At 32.1% G+C, this 27,045-nt stretch overlaps 1 protein-coding gene across 8 annotated transcripts in view; it reads right to left on the bottom strand.

Annotated features, from left to right (window-relative positions):
- The window catches only part of LOC126866628 (RYamide receptor-like), a 369,792-nt gene that overhangs the window by 189,289 nt on the left and 153,458 nt on the right, over positions 1-27,045 (bottom strand). The window contains exons 1-3 of one of the 8 annotated variants that reach the window (XR_007689988.1): positions 8,574-8,935; positions 4,273-4,489; positions 3,298-3,468 (exon numbers count right to left, since the gene is read on the bottom strand). The exons of 5 other annotated variants lie outside the window; for them this stretch is intronic. The gene's annotated coding sequence lies outside the window, so the exon portion shown is untranslated. 2 more of the 8 variants (XR_007689989.1, XR_007689987.1) reach the window with 2 other exon arrangements.

The raw sequence follows: 27,045 nt of genomic DNA, 5'->3' as shown, positions 1-27,045 counted from the left end.
CTGTATATTACATATATAAATTTTTTTAAGCAATAAAATAGTTTCACGAGCTTTGTCAAATATATATGCCGATTTTTAGTACGCATTAGCTTTCAAAAATAAATTTTATCATTAGCATGTTTCAGTGTATAAAAGGATACGTGATAGCCTTATTCTTTTATTCATAATTTTGTGATTGGATTATCTCCTGTCAAGAATAAGCAAACATGTGGATCCTTTTGAATGCTCATGTACACATATATTCAATATTATAGTAAAAATCTCAGCAATGGTACACTAGCTTGTTAAATAAATTCATACCGTCTTTAACAATCGATATGTTCAATTGGATAAATGGTGAGATTAGAAGATTATTTATTACGAACTTTTGTCAATTAACAAAAAATGGTTTTCAGATCGTTTTTCATTTTTACTATTAATTTATCGGTTTGCTTTGATAAAAATCGTGTAACCTAGCGATTAGAAGTGCTGTAAATATCAATTTTGCAAATTCTTTGATCGAAGATTTATATGTTTTACCTGAAAATTCTTCCAATATATTTCGTTACCCAAAAATATATATCCAATATATTTTTTCGATTAACATGTTTAAATACGTTTAAATAGATTCAGATCCTTTAAATATGTGCTTCAAATATGTCCAAATATGATTAATACGTTTAACTACGTTTAATATGTTTAGAATAAACAATTTATGCCATGAATTAAAATAGATAATTTTCGGCTTATACGTAAACTTATTAACAAATACAAGCCGAATAATGTACAATTATCGCATATAAATACATAAATGAAATAAGCGAAGATATAGTAGTTAACATCAGAAATTCTGCATAGTGAATTCAAACCCAAAATTTCACACATAAAGAGCCTATTTTCACTTCATAAATTGGTCTATAGTTAGCATTTGTTTACAGAAATAAATAATCAGATAACTATTGCGACGTTACTATCCGCAACAAAATTGAAATTGTACTTTGCCAATATCGCTAATTAAATATTAACGTTAAAGGTTAACCGACGACTGAAGTATAAAACAAAAGAATTGAAATTAATGAAATATAAAAAAATATAATGTAAGAAAAAATGGAAGTATTTACATACGTATTTTACAACAAATCATTCGAATTCTCAAAAATGTTATTACTTCACAATATTCCTAATATTTTAATAATTCTAATATTATATGTTCAATTATTTTCGTGTATCATATCAAGTTGAAATATGCAGAATCCACCAATGACTCCTTTCCTCTCAAATGGTTCTTTAAAAAACAACATATCCCAATCTTCAGCACTTCCAGCTATGTACGTATATTATACATTGCCCTAACGTCCGATTAAATTTGCAAACTTTCTCAACATCTCCCTCACCAACCATACTTCTACTTCATTAAATCAAATCCAGGCGAAGACACGTTGTTAAGTTTCCCGGTTGCTGCCTTAACAACGCGCGCTACCTCAACGCAATTCCATCTCAATAGAATTTTCATGGTAAGAAAAACTTGCCCTCTAAGAGAATAAAAGTTCGCTTATCGCAAAAAAAAAAAAAAAAAGAAAAAAAGAAGGGTTTGGAAAGTACTCCGAAACCAATTTTCTCGCTCGTCACCACGTTTTATTTCATAGAAATCTCATGTCTCGGTCTAATCTCGCCTGTTTCCCGCTTCGATCGCGGCATTTTCCCATCGTCCCTCGACTCAACACCGGAGATCGATGAACATGAAATGCGTGGCACATGCAAGTTGGACGCTTGTATTAAAGTAAAAAGCTTTTACCCTTGTGCCCAAGTCTGCGCCCTTCTCTGTTTTTCCCTCGCAAAATCGTTTTCAGCAATCGTTTTCCCCTTTCGCCTCTTGACTTCCGCGATAAATTCTGCATGACCGAATGAAAATTCACGTTCCTTTACTGCTATCGCGTTTTATATTCTTACGCTTAGCTTTCTTTTTAATTTTATTTCGCGAGAAAATGGATTGAGGAAGAAATTGTCCGTTTAGAGGGTGAATTGATGTACTACGCATGACATGGGATTTGACGTTTTAGAGATTGATTCGATATTACGTTTGGAGATTACTTTCCGTGCTTTTTATGTCTGATGCAGTGTAGAGCGATTGAGTTGGTAAAGGAAAATATGAGAAACGAAGTGAGAAGTGTAAGTATAGGCTGAAAAACAATTTGTCAATTGCGAAATACATATAATAACGAAAGAGAAAGTCTTAATTTTCCAGTTTAATTATTTATTGTTATTTATTATTAATATTATTTATTTTGTTATTTTATATGTCTTTGTGTTATTCTTATTTTATATACTATATCAAATTATAAAATAATCATATACTTGGACTCATATGAATCTCATATGAATGGATATAGATGATATGGAGAGATATTCTCATATTTTACATACTTTACATACAGTGACTGTAATGAAAATTATTGAAAGAGACCAAAAAAATGTTATCAAAAAAACATATCGTTTTATTATATAACTATATATTTTAATACGATTTTTAATTTTTACGTTATCGTCATTATAGAATCGCTGAAACACTCAAATAGCATATTTTATCTCATAAATTCTCCCAAGTGTCAGTAAATTTTAAATAACGCGAGTGACCAGAGTAATTCCTTAAATATCAACCAAATCGGATACAGTCACTCAAATAAAAATTCTCGTAATCAAATCTGCCATATGGCGACGGCTGAAATATCTTCGTTCATTTTTTCATTTGTTACTGGCCACAGACACAAACTCGCCAGTAAAGATGATAACTAACGTCAACTCGATAAATATATTAGCAGATTCTTTCATTAAGGCTGTTATAATTGAATTTTTCAGTTATCTTGCATTGTAACCGACATTGAAATATTCAATCTTCGTTTGGTCATTCGATATTCTATTTTTTTCGTTAAAAAGATACTTCCTATTAATAGATAGATTTTTTTCTAAACTAACTCTTTGTAGAATATTCACTGATCGTGGAGACGCTATGTAATCCGCTGATGAGACCTCAAGAGAGAGAATCACTTTCCGTCACGATGATGCTTCTTTTTTTTTATTTACAAGTACTTTACAATCAGTTCTCGCATTGAGAATTTTGAGTAAGTTTCCCTGGCGTGGTGCAATGACATGGCTAATTATTTATAATAAGTTTATTTCTAGCTGAATCTAGTGCTTAGGTCTAACGGATAGCGTTTTCTTAGCCTGCGGATCTGGTCCGACGTATTGAGTAATTTAGTAATTAGGGGCTTTCGATGTTTGTTAACTCTTATGATATATCTACTACTACATTTTGTTACATGTGTGGATTTATTTTCGTTCATTTTGAAGCCCTATATGTGAAACCACTTTTCCATAGAGTGGAGGATGCAATAATAGATAGATATTGTCAAAAAAGGATTTATATAAACTACTGACGACATTTATTCCATTACTTGAATATTAATTATGTTATCATTTATATGTAAAAACCTATAAATGATACGTGAATTATATGTAAATATAATTATACACTATATAACAACATAAATAGTATGTCTTATATATTATGTTATTTGTATTGTATATAGCATGTATTATGCTATTTATATGTTTTATAAATACATAAACATATTTATATGTTATTTATACATATTTCTATTAATATATATTACACATATTACACAAACATACAACATACATATGTACATAATCTAAATGATATAACCAAAGAACAAAAATTAATATTATACGTGTTTAGAAATCTCTGATTGAAGCCTGAGGAAGATGTAGAAAAACTTAATATTATTATCGATTGTAAGAATATTTCATTGTACTTTTCGCTCTTCAGTAGATATTATGAAAATTAATGTATTAATGATGTGATATAACATTTTTCCCACTCTTGATATTGAGACAATTTGAATTTCCATGGGGGAATTATTGTTTACTGCAAGACAAAATATTTATTTTATTTTCTTAAATTTGTTAGATTAGATTTTCTTAAAAGCCGAATAAACGAAATTATAATTCACTTTGCTACAAGTTTTAAAAGAAATATTACATCACATTATTTTGAATAATATTTTGTAAATTAATGAAGGACGTATTGAAATTTAATCAAAACAGATTTCTTTATATTGCAATATATGTCAGCTTGCTATCCTGTTTAAAATAAATTGAATACAAATTTCTAATAATAATACTGTTATGAAATTTGCACAAATGAATATCAATAAACGAGTGAATGAACGAGAGGGGTGGAAGGGCGGAGGAAGAGACACTGAAATAACATACCTCAATGATAAACGTTGAATGCTATTAACCTTTGAAGGTTACAGTTGATCGGATAGGTAAAGTCCAAGATCGTGTTATAGTTACTTTTGCAGAGACGTGCTATAAAGTTTGCCGATAAAGGGTAGTTGATTTATGGTCTTATGATACAATAAACGTTGAAATGTTCATCGTTCAGAACCAGGCATATCGATGATACCAGCAGACTATAGTAGTAAATCTATGGTAATAAATAAACAAACAGATTTATTATTGATAAATGTCAATTAATTGATCAGTTGAGAATTTAGAGTAGCTTATGTTAAATATAATTGTTGACATTTTATTTTAGTTTAATGAGTGTAGGAATATTTGTATTTTGTTTAATTATCATAAATTGTATTTATTTCAATAATATTAAAATTATGTTAAACGTTAGTGTAATATTTTTTATAAAAATTGTAGTCGTAACATTGACCAATAATATTTTACTATTTATTACTATTATTGACGCGAAATAAGCGCCCACCTTTGCAAATTATTATAATTCACATGAACATGTTTTACATTCTTCAATAAAAACGATATCCGTTATAATCCACGAATTATAATATTTCTCTTCTAAAAAATGAATATAAGTGAATAACTTTTAATACCATTATGAATTAATATCTGTGAATCAATAAGTTCTTAAAACACTTCAATTAATATTTTATACAGAGAAATAGCCTAAATTTATCCAGTGCAGAAACAGTGTAAGAAACTTGTAAACGAATCCGAAGGACGTATGCAATGTGGTAAAACTTTGTACTTTAATTTAACTTCGGTGGTTTCCAATATATGTACATATGTGACCAAAAGGTATCGCCGTATCGAGAAACTTTATATTAACGTAGCAATTTATTGGAAAATACATTAGAACGGTTAGTATTGGTGCAAATATAAAAAGCTTTTAGTAGAAAATGCACATTCGTATATTTTTCACTGAGACGTTTATTGATTAAGTTCTCTTATTTCATTTCGCTTCCGTGACATCAAATTTTTATGGTGGCATTAAAATACCTTCAGATCGTAAGAAACTTAATATCCTTCAATCTAAACCACGAAGTTACCCAAACCAAATGTAATAAATAATATGCAAAGATCTACAGGGTGGTTGGTAACTGGTGGTACAAGCGGAAAGGGGGTGATTCTACGCGAAAAAAGAAGTCGAAAATATAGAATAAAAATTTTTTTTTTAATTTTTCCATCGAGACAACGATCCACAGTGAGATCCGTTATAACGAGACGCGATAAAGTGCACGCGTACCGAGCGACAATTCAAAGTCGATTTTCTCGAAAACAAAGCCTCGAACGAAAAATTTTTATTTTGTATTTTCGCATAGAATCACCTCCTTTTCACTTGTACCACCAGTTACCAACCACCCTGTATATTCGCTGGATTGAAATATATTGGTTATGTATTGATGTTTACAATTTCTTGATGTAATCTTCATTACAGAAAATTTTCGATAGATTAGGTAGGAAACCTTGAGAAGAAACTTTGAAAGACTGAATCTAAATCGTGTGTTACGCCACGAGGCTTACCACAGGCTGTATTTTCTAATCGTCGCTCGCGGTCCTACAACGTCGCAGGCAAACCGTCTTATCTGCCCGCCGGATCATATACAATGTATCGACGAGAGCATAGTTGTCGCCAAGCAGCGAGCTCTAGAAACGTCGATTTTTGACCGTTACGTTTTTCACACTAGAAGAGGCATCGTGATCATAGGCGCGAGCGGTGGCGTGACCCGAGCATAGTGGGGGTCGTCTTCCAAATGAAACAAAGGAATAATCGAAGGGCGTTCAGTTCCTTCTGACGAGTCAAACGTGACACTTCGACAAATCTGACGAGCAAACGAATTTATCTAGAGATATCGCAAAGTCGAGTCAAATTTCTGTAACATATTCATCATATTATTGTAAAATATATTATTCTATGTTAACCTGTTAATACAGTGTTACATTCATTAAACCACCTCTGTTATCTTAACCGAAACAGGGGAACGACTATTTCGCGGCGTCGATTAACATAATCGTAGCGAGAATTTACGCCTCTCGCTGACGCGTTTTCCTAGCGACCGCGTCTCTCCGCGAACGGTCGTAACATCGTGAAATCAAATTGAATATTCGTGCAATCAAGTGATAACGAATTAAATAGGAAACTGAATATTACGAACATTATAAAACCAATTTGGAGTGAATATTATATTAGTAATTATTTTATGTAGCGATTCATATAGAGTACGTTGAATAATAAAATAAATGAAACGGGACGAAATTTATCTATTTCCACGTGTATTAATATGTTGATATATTCATTATTATACAGAGATTAAATATTTAAACATGTCCTCTCAATTTTTGCACTTTTTTCTTATGGTCTGATTTTTTAAAATACGTATATCATTAATTATATCAATAATAATTAGAGCATTGTTTCGAACATCCTGCCGTGTTGAATTATTTGTATAAAATATAATTATATTTGTTAAAAAAGTATAAATATTTCATATAATTAGTAGAAAATATACGGTAAAATAAACAGAATGTAACAAAATTTATTTTGATATATGATAACACTTGAAAATCCATAAATAAAAATCTTCATTAATATACGATGTCTGAGCCTAGTTAAAAGCAAAGTAAGATATTTATTTTACATTTGACTCGCATTTGAAAACTTCTTACTTCCTTCAAACTATTTGGAAATCAGTAAGCAGCAGTAATCTGCAATTCTGTACGTCTCGGACGGATACTTCGAGTAGAATGTCAAATATTACTTTTACCTGGGAGGCATACCTGCTAGGCAAGGGTTTAAAAGATGTCTTACAGTATACATTTGTATTCCAATATTTTCTTACTCTTACTTCAGAATAGTTTATCAGGATTTTGTCAGAACGCGGTTTTACATTTTTCACGAATAGGATATGTACACATTTATAAAAACAAATATATATATGTACATTTTCTTCTAACATTAGATTTATTTTTTTAGAACTCTAATGGAAATTACTGACTATTAGAAAGAAATATTAGAGGAAAAGAATCGATTGCTGGGTTTAAGGATTAGTTGGTAATATAACAAAGTATAATACTCCTTTTGCTCCGAATAGCGCATATCACGATATTTACTTCCATAAGTAAGTTTTTAAGTTTTTAATATATGATGTTCTGCCTTGGAATTCATTGTATAGATGGCTTTTAATAGAAATTGTTGGTTACTAAATGAACAGAAAATGTTAATTTGTCATATATGAAATGGCCAATTTCACAATTACAATATCACTCAGAAGTCATTTGGAGATTAAAAGTATTGCTAAGTAGAATTTACCAAATGTCAATTTAAAGTTTCAAGCAGTACATAGCAGTACAATCGGTCTTTTGATAATTATATGGCTTCGACTTGTATGAATTCGAGTGTATATTTGATAAGATCTTAATCTTTGATTTAATATAGTAAAGCTTTTATACATTTGTGACATTAATACAAGATTCTGAAAAGCATCTTCAAGAAAAGAGACGATCTGTTATAGACATGAAAAATTTAGATTGGGAGCGACAAATATAAAGGATAAACCAAAAACTATCAACAATGATCAACTTAAGATTTCAATCATTGTAATTCTAAATAATTAAGATTTTGATTAATAGTATTTTCGAGAAAGCTATAAATATTTCAAGTATTATTAAGAATTTGATCGATTCTACGACGATTAAATAAGTGATTAATTAAAACATGGAATTATTGCATCAAAATGGTGTTATTAACTTTTAATTGTTTTCAAGTTATGAAACATGTCAAAGTTTGTTGTATAATCTATGACAGATATATACAGGGTGGTTGGTAACTGGTGGTACAAGCGGAAAGAGGGTGATTCTACGCGAAAAAAGAAGTCGAAAATATAGAATAAAAATTTTTCGTTCGAGGCTTTGTTTTCGAGAAAATCGACTTTGAATTGTCGCTCGGTACGCGTGCACTTTATCGCGTCTCGTTATAACGGATCTCACTGTGGATCGTTGTCTCGATGGAAAAATTAAAAAAAAAATTTTTATTCTATATTTTCGACTTCTTTTTTCGCGTAGAATCACCCCCTTTCCGCTTGTACCACCAGTTACCAACCACCCTGTATAACTATAAAGGAAAAATATTCATTTAAGTTTTATATGTTTAAAGCAAATAATTTTTATCATGAAAATAATTTACGTTTAATAATTACTAATATAATTTCGTATTGATAACGTAATATCCATCCTAAAAATATTATATTTAACAACGTACTTACAAGGCGGAAGAAAAATATAAGAAATGGAAATTGCTAGTCCACAGTCGTATCGAAAAGTAATAGCCAAAGTACTAAGAAAGATGCATACGAATTTGAAGCTGTAGCTATTCCTGTGAAGTCGTTTCAACACTGAACGCCATCCTGTAGTCAAACGGGTAGAATTCCTACCTCACGTAACTTTCAAACCACAAGCTTAAAGTTTCAGATGTTTCGAACTTGTAACAGTGACTTTAAATTAATCCATATCTTGTCGTTATAAAATAACCAGACATGAATCGCAAATCGAACTTGATAGATCGTAATTGTCGTGCTTGTGAACTATGAACTTAATACGTGACGAGATGAAACCTAAATAACAATCGCTTGATTCAATCCAATAAAATACGTTCGTATGTATTGGTAATAATATCTGTGCATCGATGTACAGCGTACATTAATAGACATTATAACTGTAGAATTATTAATAGGGATTATTAATTTGGGATTATTATTGTATATGGCGAAAATATTCAGCCTTCTCATAGATGAGTATCATCAAAATTAAAATTAAAAAATTTCACTGCCATTAAGGAAAATATGGAAACAAATGTAAAATAATTAACCGATTGGACGAAATGATTTAATTTGACATGGAAGATAAACTTTTGGATGTAAAATGTTTGTATACCTTATATTACATAAAATACCCACACGCTATCAGTAACACGCGTTCAACTAGTCCAGATAATTTTTTAATGAATAAATTACTTCCGAATGGAGAAACTATAAAAATAGTATTCAATGAACTTTCAAATTCCGAGCCAATAACTTTCATAAAGGCCAGCTTTACATATTCGATTAACAGGTAAAATAGTAATCAGAATTGAGGCAATCACACACGTTAACATTGAAAATAAGCTTTTATATAACAACAATTTTTATTTTCTTTTATAATTACGTATAACTGCAATTAAATCCTATCATCCTTTAATTATACTTTTAGTATTAGACAAATTTATATAATGGCAACATCTTACGAATCATTATAACTACTACTGTACTTTAGATATTTTTTACATTACTGCATCTTTAGATCTCTCATAAGTGCATAAAAATCCGCAATGTAAGTTATTAATATTAATCCTAGTAAACACAGGAACTTCCTTTCTCCTGTCACGATCTCATTCGCTTGACTTTAGCCGCGAATAAACGTGTTATTATACAGGATATTTCAAAACGCTAGTAGACTCAGCACACTAAAATAAGAAGAAAAGTTCACACATACATTTGTCCTATTTGAATTTATTTTCGAGATACAACCGTTTTTCTATTGTACCGTTTGTTTGCTTGCATTTGTGGGAATTGTTCGAAGTAATCGTGTTCACCTCCAATACAACAAACAAAATTACCAAATGTTGTCCAATTTCGTTGACGACTGCGAATGTTTTACAAATCTCTCATTCGAAAACTGTCTAACTATGGAAACTTGGCTATACTTCAGAAGCAAGGTCAAATAGGACAAACATTTTGAACGTGGTTTTTAGTGTATTGAATCCATTAGTGAAGTTATGGCCACATGTTGCGGAACACCCTGTACAAACCTGGAATAAAAATTTCAAGAATGCGTCAAGTTATATGGAGAATATCAAAATGCGTGGTACATCTGGGCAATTTGTTAGGGACAATACGTATGGAAATAAATTGGAAGAGAAGAACAAAATTTTCTTTTTGACATTTTGTTTTCAAAACGTTCAACTGAAAATTTACTGCATTCGCGTGCATCTGATTATATCCGGACTTTATCTGTAGCTATTAACAGGAAGCGCCAATTAATTTATTAGTCTTCACTTAGCGGAGGCTTCGATATTACTGCTACGAGTACGGATTATATACAGGATGGTTGGTAACTGGTGGTACAAGCGGAAAGGGGGTGATTCTACGCGAAAAAAGAAGTCGAAAATATAGAATAAAAATTTTTTGTTCGAGGCTTTGTTTTCGAGAAAATCGACTTTGAATTTTCGCTCGGTACGCGTGCGGTACGTTATAATGGATCTCACTGTAGATCGTTGTCTCGATGGAAAAATTAAAAAAAAATATATATATAGAATAAAAATTTTATCCTATATTTTCGACTACCTTTTTCGCGTAGAATCACCCCCTTTCCGCTTGTACCAACCACCCTGTATAGTTAAATGAAAAGGATTTAAAAAAATATAATTTTAACAATTAATAAACGTAAAATATTTGCATAACGTCAGAACAGATCCGCAGCCTTTGCTATCCGAGGGTTTACGATCACTTTATATGCACATACATTTATGCGTATCTGTTTTTATTTTTGCAATTGGATGTTTGCTATTCAAAGCGTATACTACAGTTTCACAAACTCAATTTTCTCAAAAATCAAATGTCAAACGAGAAAATGTTATTTATGCTCCTTGCTCGTTATCAGTGGTATTACGAGTCCTAACTGACGCAGAGTTAATCACTTTCTGTAACTGCTTCGACAGAGCGATCGATTCCATCATTTATAACGCGCGATCGATGCTGACTCGACTGTTCACACATATCACAGAAATCCGGATAATGAAAAAAATGTCATAATTCTTATTGCAGGATTATCGAATTTTTTTCATCAAATTTCTAAAATTCTTTCAATGAAAATGGTGCTAAACGCGACTTCATTTAAATAAATTCCAATTTGCAAATCTAAACTATACAGTGTGACGCACCTAAAACAGGATTGAATATCTCAAGAAAGTTGTTGTTACTGACAAAAAAAATATGTCAGATCAAATTTATATCGTGTCAAGGGGTACATAATTTGATTTAAATAACATTAATACGAAATGATATGTTTTTCTATGTACTATCTAATGGAGCATTTTGAGACACGTACAATGACCTATGGTTCAAGGTCATTCAAGATCACAGAAAATCAACTACAAGGGAAAATAATTTACTTTAAGCGAGCGATCGAATACTTTATTTTATGTAGTGATGATTTATTAATCTTCCATTGCCCTGCTTCGTCAAATATTCGAAGTGGTAACCTTGAGCATCGATGCTCATGTTTTAAAGCGTTGCAAGAGATATATCATGGCACGTGGAATTTCGATCGGATTAATCGCTGATTTTTATTTATAGGAAGAATTAAAGCAGCAAGTATACAATCAAACTTCGACAATCAGAAAAGAGACAAGAGAACGCGTAGCATGAGCTTGTTTCGTGATTAATCGGAACGAAATTCGATATGCCATGATATGAATCAATCGCAACGGTTTAAGGCACGCATCGATGCTCAAGGTCACCACTTTTAACTTTCAAAATAACAGTGTACTGATACATTAATAAATTGCCATTACATAAAATAAAGTGTTCGATCGCTCTCATAAAGTAAATTATTTTTCCTTGCAACTGACCTTCAGTTACCTTCAACCACAGTTCATTGTGTGTATTTTAAGATGTTCTACTAGATGGTACGTAAACAAACATCATATCATTTAAAAAAAAATTGACCTTTATATAACCTGTACGCGTCCACCTTTCAAACAACTATTTACACCAAATTATATGTCCTTCGAAGCCATGCAATAACAGCTTTCTATTTTTTTTTTTTTTTTAATAATGTTTATTACACCAAGATACATTTTAATACATTTGGGTATTCACAATAAACTCTGAATTTTGGTAATGATGTGTTAGGCAAAGGTACCGATACGCGACGGTACGACATAGCCACACTATATTATATGTCGGCGCTTTACATTTTTTGTGTTTAATACAATCTTTGGGTTTAAGCCGCTGGGGAGCGGAGCTTTTATATGATTTTGTTTTTCGTTGATTTTTCTGTCCTGAAAACTTGGTCGCAAAACAGGACGCTTCGGTAGTCTACTTTTTGGGTGCTGTGTAACTTGGGGGGGGGGGGGGGATGAGAAGGAGGGGCGAGAGGGAGAGGTATGAGAGGGAGGGGTGATGAGAGGGAGGGGTGATGAGAGGGAGGGGCGATGAGAGGGACGGGGATGAGAGGGGGATGAGAGGGGGGATGTCAAATAGGTTCATGCAATAACAGCCGTGATATTCAAGTGACCTGATTTACGTGTCTCACCCTGTATATCCTATAACAATTACTTGAACTTTCTTCGCTATGCTAGCACTTATGTGTACTGAATTTTTCTCATTGTTATCTCTTATCAAAGTGTTAATTCAAGTGTTGCATACAAGATAACAGATTGCAATTGAAGTACACGCATCAATATCTTAACAGTCCAGATACCGACGAATATACGTAGTGAGCAAAACAATTTTTCAATACCGTAAAGTTACTTTTCCTTATCATTTTAAAATTATAATATGACAATTTTCGGAGAGAGTAGGTATAAGCTTTTCACTCTCCTTTTTTAGTTCTTGATTTAGACTAATTTTCTAACAATAATACAAAGTGGATTTTATTTAAAAATTAGTTCGAAAAATAGTAAGAAACTCGTCATCAATGTCTACAGACCGAAAGTATTGATTAATCAAATAGTAAGTTTTTCCTGTGATTCCGCCACAAAAATATACAAAAAAGTATTATGATTCCATCGAGTCATTAAATATACAGATCGCTAAATTAGTCTTAATCTCAACTATCATAATATTAAAAATACGTAGTCTCGTTAAAAATATATGACTTCGAAAAATATGACGTTTGCTCTCTTTCTAAATCTGTAAAAGTATTGAAACTTTCAAGTAATATATGACATAGATGTCAAAATGCACGGAAATAAGGTTCTTGTTTCTATTAGAAACATTTGCTTGCATCGTTTATTAACTCCACAAATACTCTCAGCAACCAAATCTAAATAAAACTTCTTTATATAGGATTTTAAGACATAAATCCTTCGAATTTTGAAAATTTAAAATTAACGCGCTATTTCATAGTTATTATCACGTCTAAAAATAGTATATACAGAATATCATCAACGACCAGATTAATGGATAATTGACAGAATAACATTGGTTCAAGTCAATCTATCGAATAAATTATATAAGTAGTTTGACGAAAGACGTTATACACGATAAAAATACGAATCATTCATGTTATAATAATCAATCTGAAGGCTATTAAATTATACAGTTCTTAAATATAATATTCAAGTACTGAGTACATAAATACAAAATTGAAATAAGATATTTAACCCCTTAACCTACAACCACGGGCATAGTACGATGATCGGGCCAAACGTAAATATTACGGTTATAGCTTGTAGTAGATGATCGGACCAAACGTAAATATTATGGACATAGTCCGTAGTACGATGACCGGGCCAAATATAATATACAGGGTGGCTGGTAACTGGTGATACAAGCGGAAAGGGGGTAATTCTACGCGAAAAAAGAAGTCGAAAATATAGAATAAAAATTTTTTTTTAATTTTTTTTTTTTTAGTTTTTCCATCGAGACAACGATCTACAGTGAGATCCGTTATAACGAGACGCGATAAAGTGCACGCGTACCGAGCGAAAATTCAAAGTCGATTTTCTCGAAAACAAAGCCTCAAACGAAAAATTTTTATTTTACATTTTCGAATTCTTTTTTCGCGTATTTCGTTTTTCGCGTACCAATATTGTGGGACACACGTTGTATTAAGGGGGGGGGTAAGGTTTTAAAATTTTTTTTTGCATTTTTTTATTTTTTTAATTGAATGCATAATATCTTAAGAATATCGTGTCAAAATTTCAAGTCGTTTGGAGTAAAATTAACGAAGTTACGAGTATCTTTATACGTGTCGGATTTTATTACCTACCCGACCCGAGCGTGCTATTGTTACCTGGCACACGTTTGTCTCTCTATATAATACCCAATTTTACCCCCCGGATCTATTTATAGAAATTTCGACTTAAGTACAAACCTCCTTATACTTGTACTGCATATTTTGTCAGGGTAGAGTATAAAATTTAGCGTGGGAGTATTCTATCGAGCATGACGTACAGGTGCGTACCTATTTTCGCATCATTTTGGCTCCGTTTTCATTAAGTTTTGGGTTAAATTATTACTAAAATGCCTAAAAAAATTACAAGATCTGATAGACAATCAACTGGTTCGAGATTATATCGACCTAGAAAAAATGTACCTCCGCATAAACGTAAAAACGAAGGCATTTCAACAAGTAGCGCGTCAGCTAAAAAAATAAAAGTGACCTTTGAAGATCAAGTCACGAAGGATTTTGAAGAACATTGTAGGATAATTGATTTTTTATTAGTCTTTTCAACAATTGCTACGCTAGTGAAGTGTGTGAAATGTGATGGAAAAGTAAATTTTCATTCGACTAAGAAAGAAGGTCTTGCATTTGACATCAAAGTGACGTGCGAATGCTGTAAACAGATTACAAATGTTCCGTCTAGTGCAAGAACAAACTCTGGTACTTTCGATGTTAATTATCGGTTTGTTTTCGTGATGAGGATATTAGGCCTTGGATTAGATGGCTGTGAAAAGTTCTGCGGCTTGATGGATTTGTCTAGTAGGTTTTCATCAAAACCGACGTACAATGATTGCGTGAAAGAAATGTGCTCGACTGTAAGAGAAGTAGCGAATCGATTTTTTTAATCTGCTATAAAAGAAGAAAAAGCAGCAACAGCCGAAGAGCTGAAATTTTGAACACTATTTCTGTACATAATTTACGAGGTAACACCACAGAGTTTTTTCAAATTTGTTAATTATTTTTATTTTACAATAACAAATTAACCGCAAATTTTCGCACAAAATCGCGTTTTTCCCTTCAAAGTGTTTCAAAAAAGTGAAAAATTGAAATTTTGAAAAACCCTCGCAGCGTTACCTGGGGAAGACTATTACCTAACGAATGAACTTTAACTTTTTGATTTCGGGTGATACAGCACCAAGTTATGAGGGGCACCGCAATTATACTTTTTTCCGAGACACGTCCGAATAATTGCTGCCATTGCCGTATTTTTTAATATTTCTCCGTGAAAATTGTATACAATATTCTTCGAATGTCATACTTTAATGTACTATTGGTTTTAAAAAAGATATTTTAACTGTGTCGTTATAAAAAATTCACAAAACATGCCTTTTTTTGTACGAATTAACCTTCTCCCCCCCCCAACAAACAAGGCTCGGGCAGGAGCAATGACGGCTCTACGCGGGTCTGCCTAGTAACGGCGCGTGGAATTTTGTCGATATCCCCGGTCAATATGCAATTGACAAATGTGATCGTGTCAGTCTTTTATTCTTGTGATTACCTTGGAGAATTTACACACATCGTCTGGTCAGTCAGTTAGAAAGATACCAAGCGTCGCAGCTAACGTCACTTTGTGTTTCAAAATACATTCTATTGTACAAAGAGTTTTTCCCGTTGACCGTGGATTCGTTATTGATGCTAAGAACATTGTCCTTACATTAAGAGTGTCTAATTACCACGTCTAATTGTTAACCTGTACATATAATTGAAAATATAATCTCCATTGAACAACTACGGTGGCTTGTCCTAATGAAGATACGCAACACGTCCCTAAGATTAACGCTAATTCGACAAACCCGACATATACAATAGCTTGTTTACTTTTTCGGCCCAAAATTCTCGAACGTAAATCGTAGGTTAAGGGATTAAGTACGGCTTTGTGGTTTATTACTATGAAGTTAAACACATCTCATTAAATTCTTAAATAATGTATCAATCTTTCACATGTCGTCCTTTATAGAATCGAGTATTTAATTGTTATTTTTCAATAAGACATGCGTTTAAATATTAAAACTACGCAAAATAAAACAAAATAATAAGCAAAATATATGTAAATATTATGCATCATTTTCTACGACGTACTAAGCTTTTGAAAAAATCGAATACCTTGCTACTTGAATTAATAAATCTATTATCATTCCAAGCTGCACGCTATCATATATCTCAAAGCTAAATGCAATTTAAATCAGATTTCAATTCAGACCAAAAGAGATATGCATTATTGAAACATTCACCAATCGTTATACGCTAATGATGAAGACTACTGCAGTGATGTTTTAATGTCATTTATGCAGCACGCTGATGCACACGCAAATCAAATGTTTAATAAAGTAATTCTTAAGACAAATAAGATGCATTATGGACGTGATCATTGTCTCAGCTAGTCGACAAACGTCTGCCTGTGTTTCATTGGAATTCATCAGTGTTTATGAACCGCAACAGCATCGTTTGTTTTTAAGACTGTTTTACGTTGCGTATTTTGTTTTTCCTCGCTCCGTGACATTCCTCTAACGTAGCAACCCATAAATATAAACATACTTCTGCATGCTAATAAAATAGCACTGAGTTTCCATTCCCTTGCACTGATCCTTATAATTTATTCGCATTGCATATTACGGTGCCTAGCATTCTTTCCAGGTTTATATTTACTTGAACGATGTGAATATATATTCTGCGATAAATTCAGAGCAGAGATATTTTATTAGACGTATTTATTAGACGTATTAATCTCACATTTGTTGATTTCATCTAGGTATGTTATTGCCAGACAGATTATGTTGAGATAAATTACACATCATTGCAGGATTTATGAATAATTCTTGTTAGATAACGGTGTTTCATAATTAAGGACTTATGAAATGGAGCGAGCTAAATGAGAAGCTAAATATTATAAAATTATTATATGATAATTATGAAATAAATATAAAATTAAACATATAAAATAATTCATCGAACGTTAAGTATTGTGATATTGCTATAATATAAAAGAGAAAATTATCGATTTTTTACAAGTAATAACGAACCTCACAAAACATAAAAATTACAAACTTGCTGTAGGAAAAGTTACTTTTGTAGATTAAAACAATTAAAAATTTAATTTACATTATTTTCTGTGCTATATATTAATGTCTGTGCTATAAAGACAATTAGAGAAAGTATAAGAATGAAATGTTTTATAAATATTTTAAAATCTTAATATCAAATAATTTAGTATATTGGTAATCAATTGCCTTATAAATTAAAATAAGTAAAAATTTATTTTTCATTACTTTGTTGACATCATGTAAAAGGTAGTCAAAAGGAAATATAATTATATTCATAATTGTTCATAAATATCTTATAAAAAATCATTTATATTAAAGCTATTACGAAAAGTAGGATAAAGTCTCTGCAATAAATCTTATTTACAAATTTCTTACAAATGTTTCTCTCCTTAAATTAATTAGACGAATTAAACAATAATCTCCACCAATCTGTCAATTTTAATCTCATTAAATTATATGCCTCGGACAAAACTGTTTTTAGCTTTAAATTATGACACGAGAATAATAAATAACATAAGTATTTATAATTATCTCAAATTGTAAATGACGATGCATTATAAAATTCATGTTATGGATAAAATGAACACAGGTTACATAAATATTCAAACCATAGGACTTTTATTCCTCTTGAGAGAATAATGTCGAAATTTTGTGAGTTGTAGCTTCTTCATACATTCATGCATTTATAAGAAGAAAAACGTGGATAATATTTTTCTATATGTCATGTCACTGTGCATTATATTGTAAAATTAGATTATAACGATAAAATATTCCTTTGATTTACGAGGCCCGAAGAGAATTTCAGAGCACGAATTTCAAACATTAAGGGTAGTATTTAATTTATTATACGTAAATTTCGGATTTTCATGCATATATGGGATATTTGAAGATGCAAAAATGTATAGAATACACGTAATAGACAATAATATATATACAGGGTGGTTGGTAACCGGTGGTACAAGCGGAAAGGGGGTGATTCTACGCGAAAAAAGGAGTCGAAAATATAGAATAAAAATTTTCTTTTTTAATTTTTCCATCGAGACAACGATTCACAGTGAGATTCGTTATAACGAGACGCGATAAAGTGCACGCGTACCGAGCGAAAATTCAAAGTCGATTTTCTCGAAAACAAAGCCTCGAACGAAAAATTTTTATTCTATATTTTCGACTTCTTTTTTCGCGACCCCCTTTTCGCTTGTGCCACCAGTTACCAACCACCCTGTATAACATTCGTAGTTTACTTATAGGCTATTTTCTTATAGTGATGCTTGCTTAATATTAACAATTAATTTTTAACTAATATGTCAATGTCAATGGGCTTGTGATAGAATGGAACATAAAACATAGAATAAGACGTATTTTTTTAGGTTAAATTTTATACATTTCTATGTATTTTACTCTTCAAACTTTTCAAGCGAAGCAATTTACACTGTATTTTACCAAATTTAGTTATGAACAATTCTTAAGCGTTTATTTACGAATAAACTATTTATTTTATTGTCAATTACATGTCTGCGCCGATGTGAGCGATTTTTTTGATGAATATCCGACAACATTTACAGCTCGATGAGCATAGTTTTAAAATCAGTCTGAAAACTTCATAAATGTACCATGTGCAGTTAAGCTATAAACTGTGTACCATTACAATACCAAAGTTACGACACGGTGAAATAAAATAGCACGAACGTCAGCTGGCAAAACCCTCTGCATCCAAAATTCAACTTGAAAAAACGTTGCATTGGTTTCGTTAGCCAATCCGCGCCGACGCGACTGTCAATTTAACGATACAGTTACCAAAACGTTTCTAACGAAGCACCCAACGTGTCCACACTGTCGCTATCAAATGTCACTCCGAGTTTCTACAAAACATACCTCTTGCTCCAACAATTTCTGTACAATTGGCAATAATAATCTTATATGAAGAAGCAAGTCGAAAATGCACAAAAAAATTTGTTTACACGATGCTCTGTCTCCGTGGAAAGTTTGAAAATGATCTTTTTTTCCTAAAAATGAAACCTTAGATGGAAAAATTATAATCCATGTTTCTGACGTATTTTCACGTGTAATATAGTCTCCTGCTGATTGTTTAGTACATGACAAATTTTTCATTCGATTTTCTCAAAAACAAAATGTCATATGACAATTTTTATTCTATATTTTCGAACTTGCTTTTTCACGTAGAAGCAGCTGCTTATTGATTAAACCATGATGCGTGGAACACCCTGTAGAGATGGACAGCCTTTGACAGTTAAGCCGTCTATCGGTGCTGTTTAAACGGCACACAGAGCAACTTTAATCAAAAATATTCGAGGACATCGTGTCGATTACTCGTTAGGATCGCAACGATGCTCTTTGAGTCCTATTTAAAATTAATTGCAATCAGGAAAGCCAAACGTGTAAATAAAATCTTATCGACTCTCTAAAAACATGGACTCCGTAAAAGGCTCGCATAAATTTGCACCTTGATAATGAATGCGCAAAACTCGTTTTTCCTTTATAAATCCACATTCTGTTTGTGCATTATTTTCGCTTTCTCTTTAAACGATATGAATTGTTCGTTGCAAGATTCCATGATCGATAATGTGGAAAGAAATTCGAGCAATTAAAAGAGAACCGAAGAATATTCCGCCGATGCTCGTTATTTAGAGACGTCGCCGTAATTTAAACTTGAAACAGTCAGTTCGTTAACTCCTCTAAGTGGTTATTTCGTTCCGCTGATACGAAAATTTACGGTATTGCTCGAGCAATATTTGAAAGAGAAATCGTTCACGTGTAATTGGAATAAGGCACGAAGATCGCGTTATAGCTCTCGGAGAGAGGAATATAGGTCACAGAGACTTTTACGCGAGAATTGCGTTAATTGGTTACGTATTATTCAACTTGTTTAGCAATACGTTAATTGAATGAATTTTTGATTAAAGAAGGTTTTTAATGAAACAGTTAGGTAGTGCAAATGTGAACTTAACCTACGGACGAAAACTTATATCAGTTTTAATTATTACATTACATTATATAATTATTTACGTCATAAATAATTATATTACTTAGAATATATTTATTATATTGTAGGTAACAGCAGGACAAATTTTAAAATATTTCAAAAAATTCTATAGCTTGAAGTTGGAAAACACGAATAAACATGTATGAGTTCTAATGTATGAAAATAATTACGGACTATTATATGCTAATTAGATAGGGAATGATCGTCATATTCGTAGGATTCGTAATTGAATAACATAAAAGTAATTATTGTTATTTCTATACTCGGAGGTAGGATCATGATAGTTATTATTTTATTGTCATTTTCAACAAACCTCATATAACTTGTATATAAATTTTATGAAATTTATATGCAAATAGAAGTTATATACCGCTGTAGATTAATATATAATTAAAAGCATTTTAAAAAATTTAGTCAATCTTATATTGATACAAAAATTACATTTTTACATAACCCCATATAGCTTGTATATAAATTTTATGAAATTTATATGCAAATAGAAGTTATATACCGCTGTAGATTAATATATAATTAAAAGCATTTTAAAAAATTTAGTCAATCTTATATTGATTCAAAAATTATATTTTTACATAACCCTATATAGCTCGTACATAAATTTTATGAAATTTATATGCAAATAGAAAAGTTATATACCGCTGTAGATTAATATATAATCAAAAGCATTTTAAAAAATTTAGTCAATCATATATTGATTCAAAAATTGTATTTTTACATAATCTTGTTGTTATTTCTATACTCAGAGAATAGTCAGTATATACTCAGAATAGTTATTGTTTTATTGAATGGATAAATCTATCGCAGCGTTCTGAGCCAAAAAAACCTTTATTGCGCGCGCTTACAAAAACTAGGGATAAAAGCAAAAAAGCATCTTGAGCCTATCGATTAAATCTATTGATTGTAACTAGGATTATCTTCTATTACAGTTACTATTTCTTATAACTAACGCATCTGCATATGGGTGGCAAGCACGGAATCACGTTATCATTTTCAACAGTAATGAAATTTAAGTTTTTTATACATAGAAATATATATATACATTTTACTTTAATTTTGAATGAATATTGTTGATACGAATATTATAGGAAATAAACACGATAAATTCATTTTATACTTATTTTATATGTCGGGTTCTCATTAAAGTTAGGGGCGTGTAATGAATCTTCACGTGAATTGGCCATTGCTGTGATGTACTATAGACGATATTTACTGATACAAATGTGATTATTACAGAGTTTAACAAGTAATAGCGGCGATTAGATAATCGAGATATCGATGACAACGAATTTAGGTTCGATAACGAATCCACGGTCAACGGGATAACGAATGCGATTTTCTGGTGTGACTCAACGTATTTGTCCACTGTACAAGTAGAACTTGTCGGATTAAATCCGATGGATTTCATTTAAATCAAATGGAACTGCCCTTATACATTCCTCTCCTCGGGTCAATCTTTGTTTTTAATGAGAGCTATTTAATTATTCCATACCTCTGTCAGGTACACGTCCCTTCCGTGACCTTAGCTACGTTCAGCGACTCGTTATGTCACTTCGAGCTCAAGCCCCCTGTCATAAACCTCGGGCAGCCACACTCGGATTAAATCATAAATAACTCTCTCTCAGTTTTATTATTTAAGAACAGCTGTAATAAAATGTCTGGACTAGAGTATTGGCGACTTTCCGAAACATTCCAAAAGAAAGGCCCCCATTGTCCTTTCATCTCCGACCTATACAGGGTGGTTGGTAACTGGCGGTACAAGCGGAAAGGGGGTGATTATAAGCGAAAAGAGAAGTCGAAAATATACAATGAAAATTTTTCGTTTGAGGCTTTGTTTTCGAGAAAATCGACTTTGAATTTTCGCTCGGCACGCGTGCGGTACGTTATAACGAATCTCACTGTAGATCGTTGTCTCGATGGAAAAATTAAAAAAAAAAATTTTTATTCTATATTTTCGACTTCTTTTTTCGCTTAGAATCACCCCCCTTTCTGCTTGTACCACCAGTTACCAACCACCCTGTATATCATATAAATATATGTTTTTCTGATTTCTTTGTCATTTGATAGCTGAAAGGAGCAGTAGTGTTGAATTCGAAAGAATAATGAATTTAAAAATAGATTTTTAGAAGAAAAGTAGAGATTTTGTAAAAAGTCAAGTATCTAGTATCAAAGTCAACTTCTAGTATCACGACAATCGGTACTTTTGAAATATTTGAGAGACAAGAAAAAATACATTAATATCATCACATAACTATGGTAATATTTTCTATATTCTATACATAACAGCGCACATGAAAACTATATACAACTATTTTCACATTAAAACGTTACTATCTGTCTACGTTACATACAAATATTTCTGCAAATGATAAATTTACGAAACAAAAAGAAATGCAATTTGTATTAAAGGGCTAACGTCCTGAATTTCCATTTCCACTTTACGTTATTCGGAAAAGTGCGTTGAGCTATTCAAAGCTGAAGTTTCAATCCTAATTATGTAACCATGGGAAGGTAACAATTCCCGCAGATAACCACGAAGTAGCTTCGATCGTGCATAGTGATTTGTAACTTCTCATTAACTTGAGCCGGACGCCGCTGTTCGATATACATGGTATGTTACGAACACGTGACACAATGGTGTACATATTTAATGCGTTGAAAACGAGTAAATGCTCAGCTTGTTACGTAACTTGTTTTCAAAAGTGTCGGAAAATTTCTAACGAGAGCGTTCGAGTGAACGGCGGCTTGTACGTCGAAATGGCTTGTTTCTCTGGCTTCGTCTCCTGGGATTAATTAAAAGCGAAAACCGCTCTGAAGTTGAAGAAAAGGACCAAATGTATTTTTAAAATTCGACATGCTTTTAGAACTAAATGTATTTTTATACTTTATATGTTTTATAACTAATTACGAACAATTATCTTTTAATAAAAAAAAAAAAATGTAAACTTTGTATACGGAAACACTCAATAACCTTTTTTTTATTAAATTAGTCACATAAACCTTCATCTGTGATAATGTTAGCTTAAACTGAATCTCGACTACTTTTTCCGAATATATTTGAATTTGAAATGTATATTTTCCGAAAACGTTTCCTTCAGGTATCTTTTTACAGAGAAAAGGTAAAGTTTCACAGAATTTTGGGAAAAAAAGGGCGGTGTGCTAATACGTTTAGCAAGTAATGGAGATTCTTTCTCTATGCAAATTCGTTGAGTGCACCGCTATCATTGACGTCACACTGCTTTAATTCCAAAAAGCGTAGGACGCTCGGTAAGTTTGCAGTGACCAGCTGTGCCTCACCATAGTTACCACTTAGTGTAATTCTCCTCGATATTGCAATATCTTGTACATTATACGGGGAAAATTAATGAAATTCCTATCGTAGATCAGCCCGAATTGAAAATCATAGGCCGATATTTCCCCTAATGCTATGTCACGAGTTACGTTAATTTTCTTATTGGATATTATCATGGAAATTGCTTCGTAGTTTTGAAAAAAGTAAACTTATATAATTATAAACTTCAAAAATACAAATTTTACAGAAACATGTTAATAATATTTGCATAAAAGTAAGCAGGATATTATGCATGTATATATATACAGGGTGGTTGGTAACTGGTGGTACAAGCGAAGTCGAAAATATAGAATAAAAATTTTTTTTTATTTTTATTTTTTTTTTTTTTCATTTTTCCATCGAGACAACGATCTACAGTGAGATCCGTTGTAACGAAACGCGTACCGAGCGAAAATTCAAAGTCGATTTTCTCGAAAACAAAGCCCCAAACGAAAAATTTTTATTCTATATTTTCGACTTTTTTTCGCGTAGAATCACCCCCTTTCCGCTTGTACCGCCAGTTACCAACCACCCTGTATACCCAATAACGCGGTCAATCGATCAGGGCGTAGTTCTGCCTGCAAAGATAAGTCGAAAATGTAGAATCAAATGTTTTTGTATGTGAGGCTTCGCTGCGATTGTTAAAATGCAAATTTTACGATCGTACTGCGAATATTGATGCATTTCTGGGAAATTTAAAAGTGTAAAAATGCACGAAATATGTAGAACTATATATGTTCAAATTATAGCATTCATTGTAATATTTAGCAAGTATTTCTTACCATTGTTTAATTATGTGTATTTATAAGAACATGAATTTGCATTAGTATACATATTTCTAGTTTGGATTCGATCAATAATTTAGCAATTTAATAATTCAGTAATTCGATAATACAAACATATAATAATGCAATAGTTCAACTTTTATGCTTCAAAATGTACAATTGTTATTTTACATATTAGCATTTTCTACAAAAGTAAAAGTAAAATTCGACGCACACAAGCAGATCACTACTTAATTCCATTCCTCGAACCGTATTTACAGTCATTAGTTTTTTTTTTTATTTATTTATTCAAATTTTACAATTTGTCCAGTAGGACATTTGGTAAAATATTATAGCGGTATACCAATATAATATGTGGGTGGCTGGTACTGCCAGCGGGGTACCATCATCGTGTTTGTTAGGTTATGTCCTTTGTGGGATCTATTGGGTGTTTCCTTTTTAATCTTCTTTTTATGCTTGATGTTTGCCGGTTTGGGTGCGTTGCTATCCTTTTTCTGTACTTTCTTGCACTTCTGTTAGTCTTGACCGTTGGTATTCCCAGGTTTTTCCGAATGTCCTCGTTTCTGACGTAGCACGGCGCGTTTACTATTGTTCTGAGTATTTTAGATTGCATTGCCTCTATTTTGGTTATATGGCTCCTTGCTGCTGTTCCCCATAGTGCTATTCCGTATGTCCAGATTGGTGTTATGACCATTTTATATATTTTTAGTTTGTTTTCTATGCTTAGTTTGGATTTTCGACTTGTTAGCCAGTACATTTGTCTCCTTGCCATCTGTATTTTGTCTATTGTTGAGGTCATTAGTGAGATGTAATGGTCCGATCGGTTGAGGTCATTAGTGAGATGTAATGGTCGGATCGGTTGAGGACCACTCGGAGAATTTAATCATTTCGAGAACTTGGTATTTCTTTCAGACATCGGTCGCAATCCCACCGCCAAGAGTGCGCTTGGTGCATGGAAGAACATGAACGATATCTAACGAGCATGCTAATAGCATTTTTTTGCGTTCAGTGGAACCATTAAATATTCATATTTTTAGGACTATCCAGGCTTGAACTCTCCCGGACTCTCCCGAGTCTAATAAGGTTAACGTTTCGACCGTATGTCGTTTTGCTAACTTAGCGGAATTTTAGACGAATCTTTAAATTATATGTTTTACTTGAACTTTCACGAAAGAACATTTGTTTTTCTTAGACCTTTGCAGAAGACTGACAGTTTTATTCCTGAATGGGTACTGCTACTTTGTTTTCTAAAATTAGTTAGGTTAAGGTATTGTGATTTATGGCCGCTAGGAACCCACAGATTGAGAACAATAAAGTTCGTCCTACGCAAGTGTTTCGTTCCGTAGGAAACTAAGAGACTTTTCGAAGGTAATCCTTGGTTATGATATTTACCAGTCTCGTAAAATTGGGCCTAAGCCTTAATATTGTCTGCACTGGGCCCAGACAATTAGCACCGACAGTACTTTACTCGACAAGCGTTTTCGTCTAAAGACGGAACAATCGAAACATCTCGTGTGCATTCCCGAATTGTTTGGATCGCTAAATAACTGAATCGCTTGAATCTTCAAGTAAGTAAAATAGTTTCAACGCACGAAATATTTGAATCATCAAACAGTTTCGGCGGAAACTAAGGATCAGTTATCACGGTTATGTGCAAAGCACAAAGTTGTTCGGAATGTTGATCTTGACATCATATTTTGATATTGACATCATTAAAATGGGGAATGTGTGCTCTGATAGATAATATTATTGTTTATTTCACATTGATTTTAGCATTTTATTATCTGCAATCCAGTGATTGGTATCGACATAGCCTCCTGCAGCTACTGTAATAGCTACACTTTGCACTCTGTTCTATAGAATCCTATAAAGTTTATAGAATCTTGCTCAATGGATAGGATCTCGTGGTCAGTTGCAATGTTCGTTTCATAGCCGTTCATCCGAAATATCGTTGCTTGATATCTCTTCTTATGGAAGAGCAAAAAATACTGTATTGAAAAACATCACAAGATATAAAACAATTAATAATTTGAAACAATTGTTGATAATATGATACAACTAATTCGGAAATTATAAGAAGTATATCTATATAAATTTTACCGATTCAATAATTAGGATGTTACGTCGATGTAAACTTATATAAATTCGGATGCACTTCTAATGACACAAGACCGATTGTTTCATTAGGTATCAAATAATCAATGTATCATATGTCATTAAAATCAAGTGAACACAGTGTATATATACTAGGAACACTGGCAAGTACTCGTTTAATGAATAACTATAAATAAATACTCGTATAATAGTATAAAATAATAATATTATTCGTAATAATAATGTGGATCAAAATATTGCTATCGACCCTTATATAACGCGATTGCAAAATTACTTTAAGTGATTTTATATACAGGGTGGTTGGTAACTGGCAGTACAAACGGAAAGGGGGTGATTCTACGCGAAAAAAGAAGTCGAAAATATAGAATAAAAATTTTTCGTTTGAAGCTTTGTTTTCGAGAAAATGGACTTTGAATCGTCGCTCGGTACGCGTGCACTTTATCACTTCTCGTTATAACGGAT

This window comes from Bombus huntii, chromosome 1 (assembly GCF_024542735.1).
Source record: "Bombus huntii isolate Logan2020A chromosome 1, iyBomHunt1.1, whole genome shotgun sequence".
In the NCBI taxonomy this organism is placed as follows: Eukaryota; Metazoa; Arthropoda; class Insecta; order Hymenoptera; family Apidae; genus Bombus; species Bombus huntii.
This window is presented reverse-complemented; position numbering and strand designations above follow the sequence as displayed.